Here is a 15,853-nt window from a genome sequence, read left to right as displayed (position 1 = left end):
AATGGAAGAACAAATCTTTAAATATCAATTTCTCCTTATTCAAATATTTAACATATAATTATGCTTTCTTATCTCATGAGCATTATTATTGGATTGTGTTCCCTGTGACTCTAAAAGGGTGGCAAATACACAGTACATATGAAAATTAAGCCCTCCTAAAATGTTTATTCATAAATCGAAGAACTGAGTCCACATCACTTTTGCAAACCGTTTGTCTGGGACAATACGTCTTGTTATTGTTGCTAAAGCCTAGTTTTTGCTAAAAGCAAGCTTTTTGCTCATTAGTACCCTACACAAAACAGTAGACGTCTTATCCAAAATTAATCATCTATGCCTTTTAAATGGCTAGATTAACATGGGCTAATGATATTTTGGAAAACAAAACTCTCAGAACAAAAATATTTTGGGATATTTGCTCTGTTTAAACAAAAAAAGTGTGCCTGAAGTATGCACTCTCTGTAAAGCACATATTTAGCCGGAAACACAATTTTTTCTTTGAAAATTACTTGGGGAGCAATTTTTGATGAGCTGTAGACAACATACAGGCAAAGGCTGCAGTATTAGGACTTTGTCTACTAGAGATGTAATGACTGAAAAAACATTTATCAGAATGTGATCTGCATTGACAAATATAATACATATTTCCACTTAATTTTTATCATGATTGTTAAACAGTTTCATAGGAAGATGAAAAATATCTTCATTTACTGGAAGACATGATGTTTTGATTCACTTAGATGTGTGACAGCTTTCAGGAGCTAAGGGTTGCCTACAGGCATTTATTATGGTAATACAAAAATCCCCAAATAATATTTCTATCTGATAAGTCCCTCAACAAAATATAAACATACAATCACGATTTATAGTCTGCACCTAAAAGCTTAAAATGAAACAATACTCATAAAATAAATATGAAAATTATCCACATAATTTTTGGAAGTCTTTCTTCAGTGCTTGAATAGTCAATTGTTTTACTTTATTTAAAAAATATCCTTGCTGTAAGCTTTTAGATAAGATTTTCAAAGGCACCTGGGAGATTCACCAGCATTCTGCCATTAAAATGCAGTCCCTTTCCCCTCTCTGAAATTCTCACACTGACCTTTCATAACAAGGGTGAGAAGCTAGCACTCATCCCTTTTCCTGGTGGCCTTATTGGTTTTATTTCTGTTAGTGCTGAAGCTTACAGTTCGTTAGTCTCTTAGGGCTATGGAGAAGGAATTTATAATTAATCAAATTTCCTTTCCATTTAACAAAATTTACCACACAATCACCCAAGAAAATTTGATTTTTTAAAATTTACTATCTGAGTGTTGTTACATGGAAAGTGATCTGTCTGGAAAGACACTTTTCATCTCCAAAAGTTTTTGTAAAGAAATGATGGAAACATTTACTGACCTTCAAATCAAATCCTATTCCATGCTTTGGGAATTTAACCAAACATTAAAGGCAATAAACCCTGTATGGATAATGATGCTGTGGACAGATCTCTGTGAACATTAATAATTTTGTTTGGCAAATAAAAATAAAAGATTATAATATATTCCATGTGCAATACTGTCATCCTTAATGATACAAGAATAATCTTCGTCCACCCTTTTTTCATCAGCCAGTGAATTTAGTTTTGGCTTTTGTCAATGATAAAGCCAATACCTGCTTGATTCCTAGTGTTAGAAATCTGATCTTAGATGACAGGTTATATAGCTCTTGTTCCTTTTAATGAAAAAAAAAAAGCTTCAGTGAACTCTCTCCCCCGAACTATTATTGTTATTGAACTGCACATTTTAGAGATCCCAAAAAATGGGTGTTTTCTCCGTACACAGCATACAGTTTACTGACACTTTAATGGCAACTCTTTAATTATCTTTCTAATCCACCACAAAAGTTAATACAAGTATTGTTTTTTAAAAAGTTGTGCTCTAGCAGGAGAAACAACAAAATATTTGTGTAATTTCCATCATCAATGTCACAAAAGCTTTTGTAATACTCAAAACTTATTGTGTTGGCCAGAACAAAACCAGTTACAGCTATCGGACACTGGAAATGCAGGAAGGTGGAGATCTCTTCCCCGCTGACAGAATGTTATACCCAAATTGTCCAACCTTATGCAGGTATATGAGCTAGACCCACTTACCAGGTTGTTCTCTGAAAGTCTTATTTAATCATTCAGCACCAAACTTTAATCACTCCTTAATTCAAACTGTGCAGTGTCACAATACTGAAAACACAGCCTGACTTTAGAAATATAAGGGGTATAATAATTCCTAATATGAAAGATAAGACCCTAATATAAGTGACTTCTATAAATATGTGACATCTTGTACTAATATAGATGTTTGATATATATGTTACTGAAAGTAATATAATTTTTAGCAGGACATTCCCCAAAAAAGATTATTTCACAGAATCACACAATAGTGGGGGTTAGAAGGGACCCCAATCCCAGAGGTCCCTTCCAACTGCTACCATTCTGTCATTCTGTAATTCCGTGATTTCTGGAGATAATCTCGTCCAACCCCCCTGCTTGAGCAGGCACACCCAGAGCAGGGGGCACAGGAACACGTCCAGGCAGGGTTTGAATGTTTCCAGGGAAGCAGACTCCACAGCCTCCCTGGGAAGCCCGTTCCTCTGTTCTGGCACCCACACAGGAAACAAGTTTTTTCTCATATTGAGGTGGAACATCCTGTGTTCCAACTTGAGCCCATTGCCCCTTGGCCTGTCATTGGCACTACTGAAAAGAGTCCAGTCCCATCCTCTTCACATATACCCTTCAGATATTTGTAAGCATTGATAAAATCCTCCCTCAGTCTTCCCTACTCCAGGCTGATCAAACCCAGGTCTCTCAGCCTTTCCTCATAAGGGAGATGCTCCAGCCCCCTGATCATCTTGGTAGGTCTCCACTGGACTTGCTCAAGCAGTTCCACATCTTTCTTGAACCTGGGGGCCCAGAACTGGACACAGCACTCCAAATGTGGTCTCACTAGGGCAGAGTAGAGGGGAAGGATAACCTCCCTCGATCTGCTGGCCACGCTCCTTTTAATGTAGCCCAGGACACCGTTGACCTTCTTGGCCACATCGCTGGCTCCTGGTCAGCTTGTTGTCCACCAGCACTCCCAGGTCCTTCTCAACAGAGCCGCTTTCCAACAGGTCAGTCCCCAACATGTACCAGTTGTTCCTCCCCAGGCGCAGGACCTTGTACTTTCTCTTGTTGAATTTCATGAGGTTCCCCTCGGCCCAGCTCTCCAGCCTGGTCAGGTCTCGTTGGATGGCAGCACAGCCTTCTGGTGTATCAGCCACTCCTCCCAGCTTGGTATCATCAGCGAACTTGCCGAGGTTATAGTCTGTCCCATCGTCCACGTCATTGATGAATATGTTGAACAGGACTGGACCCAGCACAGGCCCCTGGGGAACACCACTAGTGACAGGCCTCCATCCAGACTCTGCCCCATCAATCACAACCCCCTGAGTTCTGCCATTCAGCCAGTGATCTGTCCACCTCGGTGTCCACTCATCCAACCCACACTTCCTTAGCTTGTCTATGAGGATGCTATGGGAGACAGTGTCGAATGCCTTACTGGAGTCAAGATAGACAACATCCACTGCTCTCCCTTCGTCAACCCAGCCAGTCACGCCATCATAGAAGGCTATCAGGTTGGTCAAGCGTGATCTTCCCTTGGTGAATCCATGTTAACTGTTTCTGATAACCTTCTTTTTCTCTACATGCCTGGAGATGACCTCCAGGACAAACTGCTCCATCACCCTTATGGATTTGGAGGTGAGCCTGACTGACCCATCGTTCCCCAGGTCCTCCTTCTTGCCCTTTCTGAAGATTGGAGTGACATTTGCTTTCCTTCAGTCCTCAGACACCTCTCCTGTCCTCCATGATCTTTCAAAGATGATGGAGAGTGGCTCAGCAAGAACATCCACCAGCTCCCTCAGCACTCGCGGGTGCATCCCAATAGGGCCCATGGATTTGCGAGACTCCATTTTGCATAGGTGATCTCTGACGCAATGCTCCTCAACCGAGGGGAAGTCCTCCTTTCTGCAGATTTTTCCTCTCTTCTCTGGGGGCTGAGATGCTTTAGAGCCAGCCTTACCAGTAAAGACTGAGGCAAAGAAGGCATTCAGTAACTCTGCCTTCTCTGCAGTTCAGCAGTGGGCCCATCGTATGCCCAATCTTCCTTTTACTGCTGATGTATTTAAAGAAGCCTTTCTTGTTATCCTTGACATCTTTTGCCAGATTTAGTTCTCATTCCTGTTCACAGACCCATGTAATCACTTGTTACTGAAAAGTTCAATATATTCAAGAAAATATATCACAGAGTTTGGTAAGCTACAGCCATGGTATGCAAGCATCCCCACCCCAAGTTCAAAGCACTGAGTTTATCCACAGCTTATCTGTGGATAAACTATGATACGTGAAAGAGTACGTGCAGTTGTCTCTGCACTATACCATCCCTGGCTTTCCAGCCTAGCAGGACTTCTTTGAGCAAATCTAGGATGCTCTGTCAAGCTTTTAATTTAGGATCCCCTGAGGCAATGTACAAGAAATAATATGTTTTCCTCCTCTTTCCTGCTGGCATAAGGATTCAGTCTCAGAAGGTTGTTTATGGGGAAGTTCAGAGCAGAGGCAGAGATTTGGTATGTGTGCCTCAGAAAAAGCAGCTAGTAAAGCATAGTAACCCAGTTTCACAAAGAGCACCACAGTGAAGGGGAGAAACAGCTTTCTGGAAAGATGGGCTACATCTCCCCAGGGAACCTCTGCTGCTCAATGTGGCATGGATTTTATGTAGCCTTAGTGATTCGGAAGTCAGCGATAAAATTCTTTTATTCCCTCATGGGGTATGGGGTCCACGAATGACAGGGCTTGTGTACATCTAGAAGTAGGCTTGACAACATTAACTTCTAGTTATGGAGACTGTAAGACTCTCTTAAGCCTCATTAAACTTTCAGTTTGTGCCAACAAATATGCCAGCCCATGCCAAATGTGAAACTGCAATGTAAAATCCCACCTTCTAGGAACTGGAATGAAACAAATTTTCTTTTTTTTTTCCCCCTCTTTCTATTTTCCTTTTTTTCCCCCCTAGAAATAAATATTTCAGTGGAATAATGATTTTGCTTATAGCATCATATGGAAATGGCATCCTTTTAGTCACAGGTCACTTTAGAACAGGTGAAAAAGAAATATGCACATATAAATTTAGAGAGAGACTGTACATAATGTTGCTAGCATTGAAGAAATGGTTACATATTTTAAAAATGTGAGTGGAATCAGAGAAAGCTGAAAAGTTACAAAAAATCATTTCAAAAAATGCTTCAGCCAGAAGAAAATCTCTGTTTTATTTTAGTTTAAATATTTTCCTTTCTATTTTGTATTGAGTAACTTCTCTGTTTTGTACCTTATTAGAGGAAATGACTGGAAAACATCTAGTTAAAAGGTACCAGATTTCATAAGAATCTAATAATTTTAACTATTCCTTTGTCGACCTTATTTCTGATTTTTTTAGTGTAATGATATGGAAGAAATAAAGGTATTATTTTTACAGTTTACACAGTACCCGTGGAAAAAGTATGCTATCTATAATATTGCTTTTCAACTCTGAGGATACAGTGTGACTATTTGTTTAATCTTATGTATAGAAAGAGAACAAGGAAAGTCTGAAATATTTCCTTTCAAAACTTCAGAACAAGTCACCTTTGCACTGTCAATATTCCTTTTCTTTGAAGAAACCTGTATTGATTCCTTCTACTTAAGGGGGTGAGATAAGAGAGCTGTTAAAGCATTTTGCCACTGCTCATGCAGTGTTCAAACTAAAACCCAGCCCTCAGCCAGCTCTCAAGAGAAGCTGATTATAAATGGGTATGCAGTCATTTGGCCAAAGAGCCATAAGCAGCCAGATGTGCTACTAGTCAGTCCCTTGTGTGCCTTAACCACACGGGGCCCAAAAAGCTCAGGTGGACCTTTGACCTTTTCTTTACCTTGTTATCTCTTCTTCACGCATGAGAAGTCTTTGCACTTTTTTTTAAAATGCTGTTAGAATGAAATTTGGCTTTTTATATATGGAGGTAATAGGTTTATAAGGACTGGAAATCACAGATGTGCACACTTGCTAGCTTCTGAATCTGTCTGAAAGGGTTTTAATTGCATTTTTATTAAAAATTAAAAAAAAAGCAAGTGAGAGGGGAGAAAATGGATTTACAAGTGCTCATAAAATCACAGGCTAAGTAATTAATGAGATCACTTGAAGGATAGGAAGGAAGGGTGTTCAGACAATACAGGCCGAAACAGGAGCCCTCTTTGCCCACGGAAAAATTGTACAATTTGCTAGAAGGAAACTTACTTGCTGTATTTGGAACGAGAGTAAATAACATGGAAATGTCAATTATATCTAAATATGATCTGGGTTAAATATACACCTTGAATGCTTGTTTGTGTATTTGCTAAATGATTGGAAAATGGAATTTAAACATTACTGGACTGAGATAGCGCAGTCTTTATAAAGAGAAATAATAGCACCAAGGTGAAGGCTTTAGAAAATCAGGCCCAGAGGTAGCTCTGGCATGTCTGAAGAACAATCTGTCACCTTGAGCAGATCAACACACACATTAGGAGCAGTAAAACACTCAATGGCTCTTTGTGAAGGGGACCATGTGTTGATAGGAAAAGACATACCAGTTAATAGTTGACCTTAAGCAGAGTGTTCACATATGTCAGTAAATGAGTCCTTTTTTTACAATTCAGAAGACACACAGACATCTTAAAATCCTCGTAACTCGTAGACTTTAAAAAGATCATAATGGAGTATTAACGGGCTTTTAATGTTGGGACTTTTAAAAAGTTGTACTGAAAGGGGAATCACTCATGACAATGATGTTTTATTAAACCTATCAAAAACTATCAGAGAATTTTTCATCTTTGATTTGCTGCTTTGAATAATGAAGAAGGAGGGGCAGATCCACTGAGGTGTGGGCAGCTGCCAGGTTTGTCCGGGAGGAATGTGCTTTCTAAGCACAAGAAAATGCATGATGGGAGAAAGTCACTTACTTGTCTGTGGCAAAATGTATTAACATGGCCCTATGGCACATTCATCAAGCCAACATACCCTACAAAGTTAAGTGCATTTTTATGGAAGCTTTACATTGTGAAGAACAGACACTCTTAAAATGCTGATTTTTTCTGACTTACATAGATATTGTCATGATGAAATCATACCACATTCCACAACAGAAACCCCATTCCAAAACAAAGAGGAAAAATATGTCAACTTCTTCCAAACTGCAGTTGCATAGCTATTCCAAGTCTTGCCAAATATTCCAGTACTGTGATTCCTTCACTGAAAATTATGCAAGACCACCCATACGCTCCAGCCAGCCAGTCTCACTAGGCTGTAGACACTTCTTGGCATAATTTTCAGATTATTCCTCCACTTACCTCGCTGCAAACCTGAAATAACTCCTCTGAAGTCTGTATAGGTATTTCAATATAAACATTGAAAAGTGGGCTTCTTATTTTTCAACAAACAGTGTGCAGTTATATTTTTACTGGTCATCAATGTTATCCCTTTACATAATTGCAATTTGTGGGGTTTATTTCAGAAGATGTCACAAGTACTGCCACTCTACAGAACTTTCCAGAAGATATCTGATTTTTCAAATATTACCTTGTTCATTTCTGCCCATTATTAACCTGTCCAGGCTTTATTCTCATTTTTGGTCCCAAAACCAAAGAGACAGCTTTGGCAAAAGTGGAGAGCCATAAAGATGGGCCAGCTAGGTTTAAGATTACTGCAGCTGAGTTAGCCATCTTAGATGGGAGCCAGTCTTCTCCGTGTCTTGTGTATAGACAGCTTGTGTATAACAGCTCTGCAGTGTGCAAACTGCTCTCCAAGAGTTGTAAGCTGCATACTTCAAAGTCTGCACAGTTATACAGAGTTTACCCTTTTGTTTCTTTCCAAGAAACATGGAGATGGTCTGTGCCACGTTACCTAAGGCTGCACAAGCTCAACACATCTCACTAGCCTGGATGCACACAGTGGCTTTGCCATTGATGCCCAAGATATTTTTGTTTTCCAGATGCAGGAATGAGAAGCTTTCAGTTGCCAAATATGACCTTTTTTTTTTTTTAAATGGAGGAAGGAAAAAAGCCACACCCATGAAAAAGTCAGACAAATTCTATATTATTTCACTTCTGGGAGCAGTATATCTTTTCATTGTAATCTCTTGCATTTTCTCTCTTGCTTTTTTTCTAGTGGACCAGCAATCACATCATTGGAGGAACGGCTGTGCTTCCTCCCGTGATGCTCAGTTACACAGAGAAATGTTCCAAGTAGCTATCAGACTAACTGGCCAGTTGAAGAACTGACTGTGTGCAGACACCAAAACACTTTGATCCAAATTTAAAGAAAGACATGAGAAATGGAAGGAAGTGAATTATTGTAATTGTCTGTCCAAAAAAATTAATTAAAAATTAATTTTCCATTTCTGGAAATTTCCATTGGCTATTCTCCAAGTCAGAACTGGGCAACAACATGAGATGTGTGAACTGTTCTCCCAATTCATTAATCTTCACCCTATTTGCTGCAGTAGGTTGACCTTTGGGAGGAGAATGAGGTCTTAGTGGCCTTCTCGTTAGTTTTGCATCTCATTCAGGCTGTTATTTTTGTGACAACAGCAAACCCTTATAGGTTAGGTTTGAGTACCTGACTAGTTACTCCCCACGAACTGATGTGGCAAGATGATGTCAGCTGGGAGGTTTTTGAGTTTTGGGGAGGGAGAGAGAGGAGCAGGGAGAGTGTAAGTAAGGTTGAATAAAAGGTACGTTGGTTTACTGCTAGAATTGCCTTTCTTTGCAAGTTTACCTTTCTGTTTCAGTGTAAGAGTATACTTTACAGGCTTACTGAGGTAGCCCATAGACAGTGAAGACATAATTTGCCCCTTGCAAAACTGACAGAGGCAGCTACTCCCCAAATGTGAGGTTTTGAGGCGTTAACACATTTTCATTGATGTACTGTCAACTGTGCCTCTGAAGTGTAGTGAAGAACAAATGTTGCAAGATATTCAACACTTTAAATAATGAAGGTATGACAGTAGTCTCTAAACTTCTTTTTTGACCAAGAAAGCTCTTCACATCAACTCACATGCATAGACTTTCTTTTTCTCTCCAAGCATTCTGTCACTAAGCTGCAGAATTACTCTTGTTGCCAGAACTAATAAAACCTCATTGAGAAAACATAGCTCAACCACTGAAATATTTCATTATGGTTTCTGCAATAAAGTAAGAAGTCACTGCACTGTGGTAAGGCAAAGGAACCCTTTCCATTATATTCCCTTCTCTCCTTCAAAGAGCAAGCTCCCCAGAGATTCAGTGAATCTCTGTATATCCGGGATTGGCATTACTACCCTTGCTGCAGTAATCCTTGCCTTCATTGATGTTACCAACTTCAGCTGCAATTTTAGCCACGCCACTTTATCCACAGACATCCTTAAAACATACTGGTCCTTTCTTCAGCAGTCACTTCTCATCCCTATGCCGTATAAAAAGGGCAACTTAGTATATGCAGGCTTGGTTACAGTTTGATTATTATTATTTTAATCAAATTAGGATTAGCTATCAGGCAAACATCAGGCATAATGAGATCAAACTAAAGCCCAAGTGCTTAGCTTTTATTCATTCTTCAGCAAAATAATGTAAAAATTACTCAGCCATGAGCTGAAGAAAGCTTGGAGAGCAGTATTTCACATTCAAAAGAATTTCATTAATAAATTCATATCAATGGATTGGTGAATTAAGGGGAGGTATTTTTAGACACAGACAGTTCTGAATACAGAAGGATGCTCATAAAAGAAGCCAAGTTGTCTACAGCAAAAATAAGGAAACAGGTATGTAGACTGGTGTGTATCACATACAACTTTGTAAATTACTGCTTCCTTTTTTAGTGTGTTTTCTTGTTTTCTATCAATATCAGTATGTCAGCCAATGGTATGCAGACACCTGGTGTCTATACACTCTTGCCTATATATCAGATAATCATCTTTATATACCAAGTCTAGAAAGTCAACAAGATCTGCTTTACATCTGAGAAGGATAAAAGAAACACTTATTTTCGCTCCACTACATGAGAAAACAAAGCAGCTAAAGGTCAACAAACGGCATCCCCCTTCAGTGAACCTTCAATGAACCCCTAGTCCAACATGATGCCAGAAGGGTCATTACATTGGAGATAACAAACTTTACCAAAAGAGACAGCTGCACTCCATTTCACAGTTCTTTCACAACGTATTTATTCATATCAACTTTTGGTATTTCTACTTCTAGAATGGAAATATTAGAATAGTAGAATACTTCTCCACAATATTCTTCATTCCTTTTTCTATATTTCTTTGTTGATCTCTATGGTTAAATTACCCCTTGGAATCCAAATTGGGCTCTTTGATTAAATTTGATTTTGCATCCAAGAGGCCACCCAGCCTTTTGCATTGACAGGAAGTAAGCTGCTTTCTGGGTGTGGGTGTTTGGGATGCCTCCTGAAGCCAATGAAAGTGTGGTTTGTGAGAAAAGCAAAGGCCAAGCCTATCCTTAAATGTTTTCCTGTTGTTTTTTTTTTCCCCTGAAACACATTTTTTTGATATATTAAAAGCATTCACTCCCATCAGAGGAATAGCAATGTGGTTTCAACAGATTGCGCATGAAGCTTTTTTTTTATATTACTGTAATGCCACAATCTGCTTCACTGGACAGAGGGTTTCTCTCCGACCCCAAAGGACTTCAGAGTTTGGAAGCAACTGGAAATTATTAATTTAATCATCATTGCACACTGTTTGCTTTGCTGAACACTTATGATTGTTTTAAGTATTTTCAATAGTATTTTCAAATATTATTTTCACAGAGTCCCCTGGGAGGCAGCCCTGAAGGGCAAAGGAGTCCAGGAAGGCTGGACATTCTTCAAGGAGGAAGCCTTAAAGGTGCAAGAGCAGGCTGTCCCCATGTGATGAAAGACAAGCCGGCAGGGAAGAAGCCCGGCCTGGCTGAACAGAGACCTTTGGCTGGAACTCAGGGAAAAAAAGAAGACCTTTGGAACTCTTGGAAGAAGGCAAGTCATGAGGATTACAAAGGTGTAGGGAGGTTATGCAGGGAGAAAATTAGAAGGGCCAAAACTCAGCTAGAGTTTAATCTGGCTACTGCTGTAAAAGACAATAAGAAATACTTCTCTAAATACATTAGCAGCAAAAGGAGGGCTAAGGAGAATCTCCAGCCTATATTAGATGTGGGAGGAAACATAGCGACAAAGGATGAGGGAAAGGATGACGTACTTAATGCCTTCTTTCCCTCAGTCGTTAATAGCAAGACCAGTTGTTCTCCGGGTACCCAGCCCCCTGGGCTGGAGGACAGGGACAGGGAGCAGAATGGAACCCCCATAATCCAAGGGGAAATGGTTAGCGACCTGCTACACCACCTAGACACACACAAGTCTATGGGGCCAGACGGGATTCACCCAAAAGTACTGAAGGAGCTGGTGGAAGTGCTCACCAAACCGCTTCCCATCATTTATCGCCAGTCCTGGCTAACTGGGGAGGTCCCAGTTGACTGGAGGTTAGCAAATATGATGCCCATCTACAGAAAGGCCCAGAAGGAGGATCTGGGGAACTACAGGCCTGTCAGTCTGACCTCAGTGCCAGGGAAGGTTATGGAGCAGATCATCTTGAGTGCTATTACGTGGCACATGTAAGATAACCAAGTGATCAGGCCCAGTCAGCATGGGTTTAGGAAAGGCAGGTCCTGCTTAAGTAAGCTTAAGTAAGTTGATCACCTTCTATGCCAAGATGACCCGCTTAGCAGATGAGGGAAAGCCTGCGGATGTTGTCTACTTAGACATTAGTAAAGCCTTTGACACCAATTCCCAAGGCATTCCCCTGGAGAAAATGGCTGCTCATGGCTTGGACAGGTGCACTCTTCGCTGCGTAAAAAACTGGCTGGCTGGCTGGCTGAACACAAAGACTTGTGGTGAATGGAGTTAAATCTAGTTGGTGGCTGGTCACAAGCAGTGTTCCTCAGGGCTCAGTGTTGGGGCCAGCCTTTTTTAATATCTTTATCAATAATCTGGATGAGGGGATTGAGTGCACCCTCAGTAAGTTTGCAGATGACACCAAATTGGGTGGGAGTGTTGATCTACTCGATGGCAGGAAGGCTCTTCAGAGGGATGTGGAGAGGCTGGATCGATGGGATGAGGCCAATTGCATGAGGTTTAACAAGGCCAAGTGCCAGGTCCTGCACTTGGGTCACAACAACTCCATGAAATGCTACAGGCTTGGGGAAGACTGGTTGGAGAGCTGCCTGGAGGAAAAGGACCTGAGGGTGTTGGTTGACAGGCGACTGAACATGAGCCAACAGTGTGCCCAGGTGGCCAAGAAGGCCAATGGCATCGTGGCTTGCATCAGCAATAGTGTGGGCAGCAGGAGCAGGGAGGTGATGGATGGTGCCCCTGTACTGGGCACTGGTGAGGCAGCAACTCGAATCCTGTGTTCAGTTTTGGGCCTCACTACAAGGACATCGAGGTGCTGGAGAGTGTCCAGACAAGGGCAATGAAGATGGTGAAGGGTCTCAAGTGGCTGCAAGAGGCTTATGAGGAGCAGCTGAGGGATCTTGGATTTTTTTAGCGTGGAGAAAAGGAAGCTGAGGGGAGACCTTATTGCTCTCTACAACTACCTGAAAGGAGGTTGCAGTGAATTGGGTGTTGGTCCAAAGTAACGCGTGATCAGATGAGAGGAAATTGCCTCAAGCTGCACCAGGGGAGGTTTAGACTGGTTGTTAGGAAATATTATTTCACCAAAAAGATTGTCAGAAATTGGAACAGGCTGCCTAGGGAAGTGGTGGAGTCACCATCCTTGGAGGTACTTAAAAGACATTTGGATGTGCTTTTTAGGGACAAGGTTTAGTGGTGAACTGGCTGTGTTAGTTTTACAGTTTGACTCGATGACCTTAAAGGTCTTTTCCAATCTATATGATTCTGTGCATTCTGTGTAATATTAAGTTAATTAAGACTTAGGTTTTTTTTTTAATGTCAACTTCAAAAACAAAATACTTCCAAGCATGTGTACATTGATTATTATTTTATTTAAGCTTCCTTATTTCTTTATGGATTTGGAAGCTGGAAGTGGGTCTGTCACTGTTAGGTGTCAGTTTTGAGATGTGGCTCAGTGGGAGCAGGAACACTATGTTCAAGCCCCATAGGGAAATGTGTTCAGTGGGTAGCATGCTTGCTGTTTAAACACACAGAACTTAACTGTATTTCACTCTTTTTCGCACCATGAAGACTGACACAAAGAATTAATTTAAGAGCACATTCCAGAGCTGTATACTACCATCAATCTTCAAGTGATCACCAGCTGGTATTTGGGTGCACAATAAAAGTCATGTTTAGTGGGCTTAGCATAGCCTGGTGGATTAGAGTCCACTCAACTCCAAATCCTATTCTGCTGGTATTTTGCTTTTTGACTTAAGACATGTCACATAAACTCTCTGAGTTACGTACGTAAAGCAGAAGTAACAGTTTGGTATTTATTTGACTGGGTTGTTTTTGGATTGCATTTGGTAATGTACAAAAAAGCCTTTGCAATGAAAATTTAATAGCTGGAGGAAGGTATTTCAAGTGTATTTCTCATGCAAAAAGAGATATTTGTTTGTTTGTTTGTTTGTTTTAATTCCAGACTCTTCAGCCTTAATAAGCTCAGCCAAAACTCTGGTTTGGATTTAAGAGATAACTTTTATGCTTTTCTGTTTAGATTTCATCTGAACAGGAAGCCATTTAAATAAATAAACCTTCTGCAGTCACTCATTCCATGTTTAAACTAGATTTGTTGTATTTATTCAGCAGGATGACCAGCTAGTATTTGGCCGGAAAAAGAAAAAAAAAAAAAAAGAATTCCCCCTCTTGCCTGTGCACTGATATAAAAAAAGATTTATATAAATCCTACTTGTTTATATTCACCTCTCAGTTATGAAGCATCTCATGATTAACACAGTACCACTTTTAGATAATGGTAGGCTCTAAAAGGAGTGAGATATTAGTTCATTTGGGAATGCTGAACATAAGCAAATAGAAAAAGGAAGATAAATCATTGCTTCCAGGTAGAATACTAGAATACAGAAGAGTCAAGAAGAGTAACGTATACCGCTAAACCTCTTACAGGTTCAGCATAGAAACAGCAGTTTCAAGGAAGGAAGTACTCACAGAGTGATCCAAATACTCAAAGGGTATTTGGATTCCTGACAGATTAAAATTGGCACACTGCAGGTATAGGACAGGAAGTGGTAGTGGGCAGTATGGGATAGAAGTCAACCACTGTCACTTATCACTGTAGCAAACTCTAATTGTAGCAGAGAATAATGCAAGTGCCCTCAGTATATGGCTCTGTGTCCTTGATCCTGAAACAAAATAAAAATTGCAGTAACTTCAAAGGCAAAATTCGCAGATTGTGCCCTTTTTTTACGCCCTGTACTCATATTTTGGAAGTACAAGCAAAATAAAGCGGCTATTCATTTAAAGCATAATATACAGATATCTAGAACAAAGGAGATTTGTTTCATGATCAGAACAGGGAACCATAAGTCAGAACTCCTGGGCACTTGCTCTCTGACCTTGAACAAATCTCTCACCCTCCATTTCTGTCAGTTTAACCATCTGCTATACGTTCATAACAACGCTTACCTGTCTTTCAGAATTACTATCAAGTTCAACTAATGTACGTTTGCTAAAAAAAACCCACAAAACACCAACAAATGAATGGCATTTTTATGTTCAAGGTATTCTAATTCATGTTCCTGCTAACCATTTAGGCTTATTGCAAAATACATTTAAATCACTCCATTTTATAGGTACACATGCTTTAGTGTTTCTGTGTCATATAAACTAATGCTGCTTAATACACAATCCATTTCAGCTCCATTAAATAGATAATGCCATGAATTCTATTGTAGTAGTTAGGAGATGTCTACCACGTGACTGTGACAGAGTAAATAGAGACAACTCTGAATAGCTTTAATCAGAATTTGTTTACTAAAGGCATGTTAAATTCTTTAGATTTGCCCATGAGGAGGAATGCCAAACAGCGACCTTTTGAACTCTTAGCTCAAATGCAAAGTATTTTTAACAGGTTTAAGTCTTTTAGCTGGTGTTTATTTAATAGTGCTTTCACTATTATATAAGATATATTTTGACTAGTTCCCTTAAATAGCTCCACTTTCATAGCAGTTCAGGGTATACTTCAAATGTTTATCAGTTATGATAAACTAAAAGCAATTCTAATAATTTTTAACTTTATTAAACTGATGTCTCACAGCTGCTCCTCTTCCTTGGCTCCGTTTACTATTCAATGCTGGGTTATTGGGTGGTTTACTGGCACTGAAAGTTCATAGAAGCAGGGGTCTCTTGCATCAGATACCTACTGAGCGTAAAAGAAATACTTTCAACTTATTTTTATGTATTTTTGGTGGCAATCTGTTATAAAGCCTAAATATTATCCACTGAAGACACTACAATCTAGAGATAACGATCTTTATCATTTGTGCTACAAAAGTTATCAAACCTACTCTTTCTATGGGGATATCATTAGCCTGAGAATTACAACATTTTACACAAACCTGGGTTTTATCATCACTGACCAGTAGCCTGTGGTCTGTCTGATGTGAAAGTCAGCCACTCACCTGATTTTCCACTGCATTGCCCCATACTCAAATAATCATTAGATATGATATTGCTATGCTCAAAAGTCTAATTCCTGAGCTGAACCACAGCAGGCAAAGTGGGCTGTCCCAGACTTGTCACTGCTTGTCAGATGATCTGTCTCTTTATCACATCAA

General features: G+C 39.9%; 1 protein-coding gene across 1 annotated transcript in view; it reads right to left on the bottom strand.

Moving 5' to 3' along the window:
- The window catches only part of SEMA3C (semaphorin 3C), a 127,454-nt gene that overhangs the window by 57,055 nt on the left and 54,546 nt on the right, over nucleotides 1–15,853 (bottom strand). The gene's annotated exons all lie outside the window — the stretch shown is intronic.

Source organism: Phalacrocorax carbo, chromosome 1 (assembly GCF_963921805.1).
Source record: "Phalacrocorax carbo chromosome 1, bPhaCar2.1, whole genome shotgun sequence".
NCBI lineage: Eukaryota > Metazoa > Chordata > Aves > Suliformes > Phalacrocoracidae > Phalacrocorax > Phalacrocorax carbo.
Note: the sequence above shows the minus strand (reverse complement) of the source record. Positions and strands in the feature narration are given on the sequence as shown.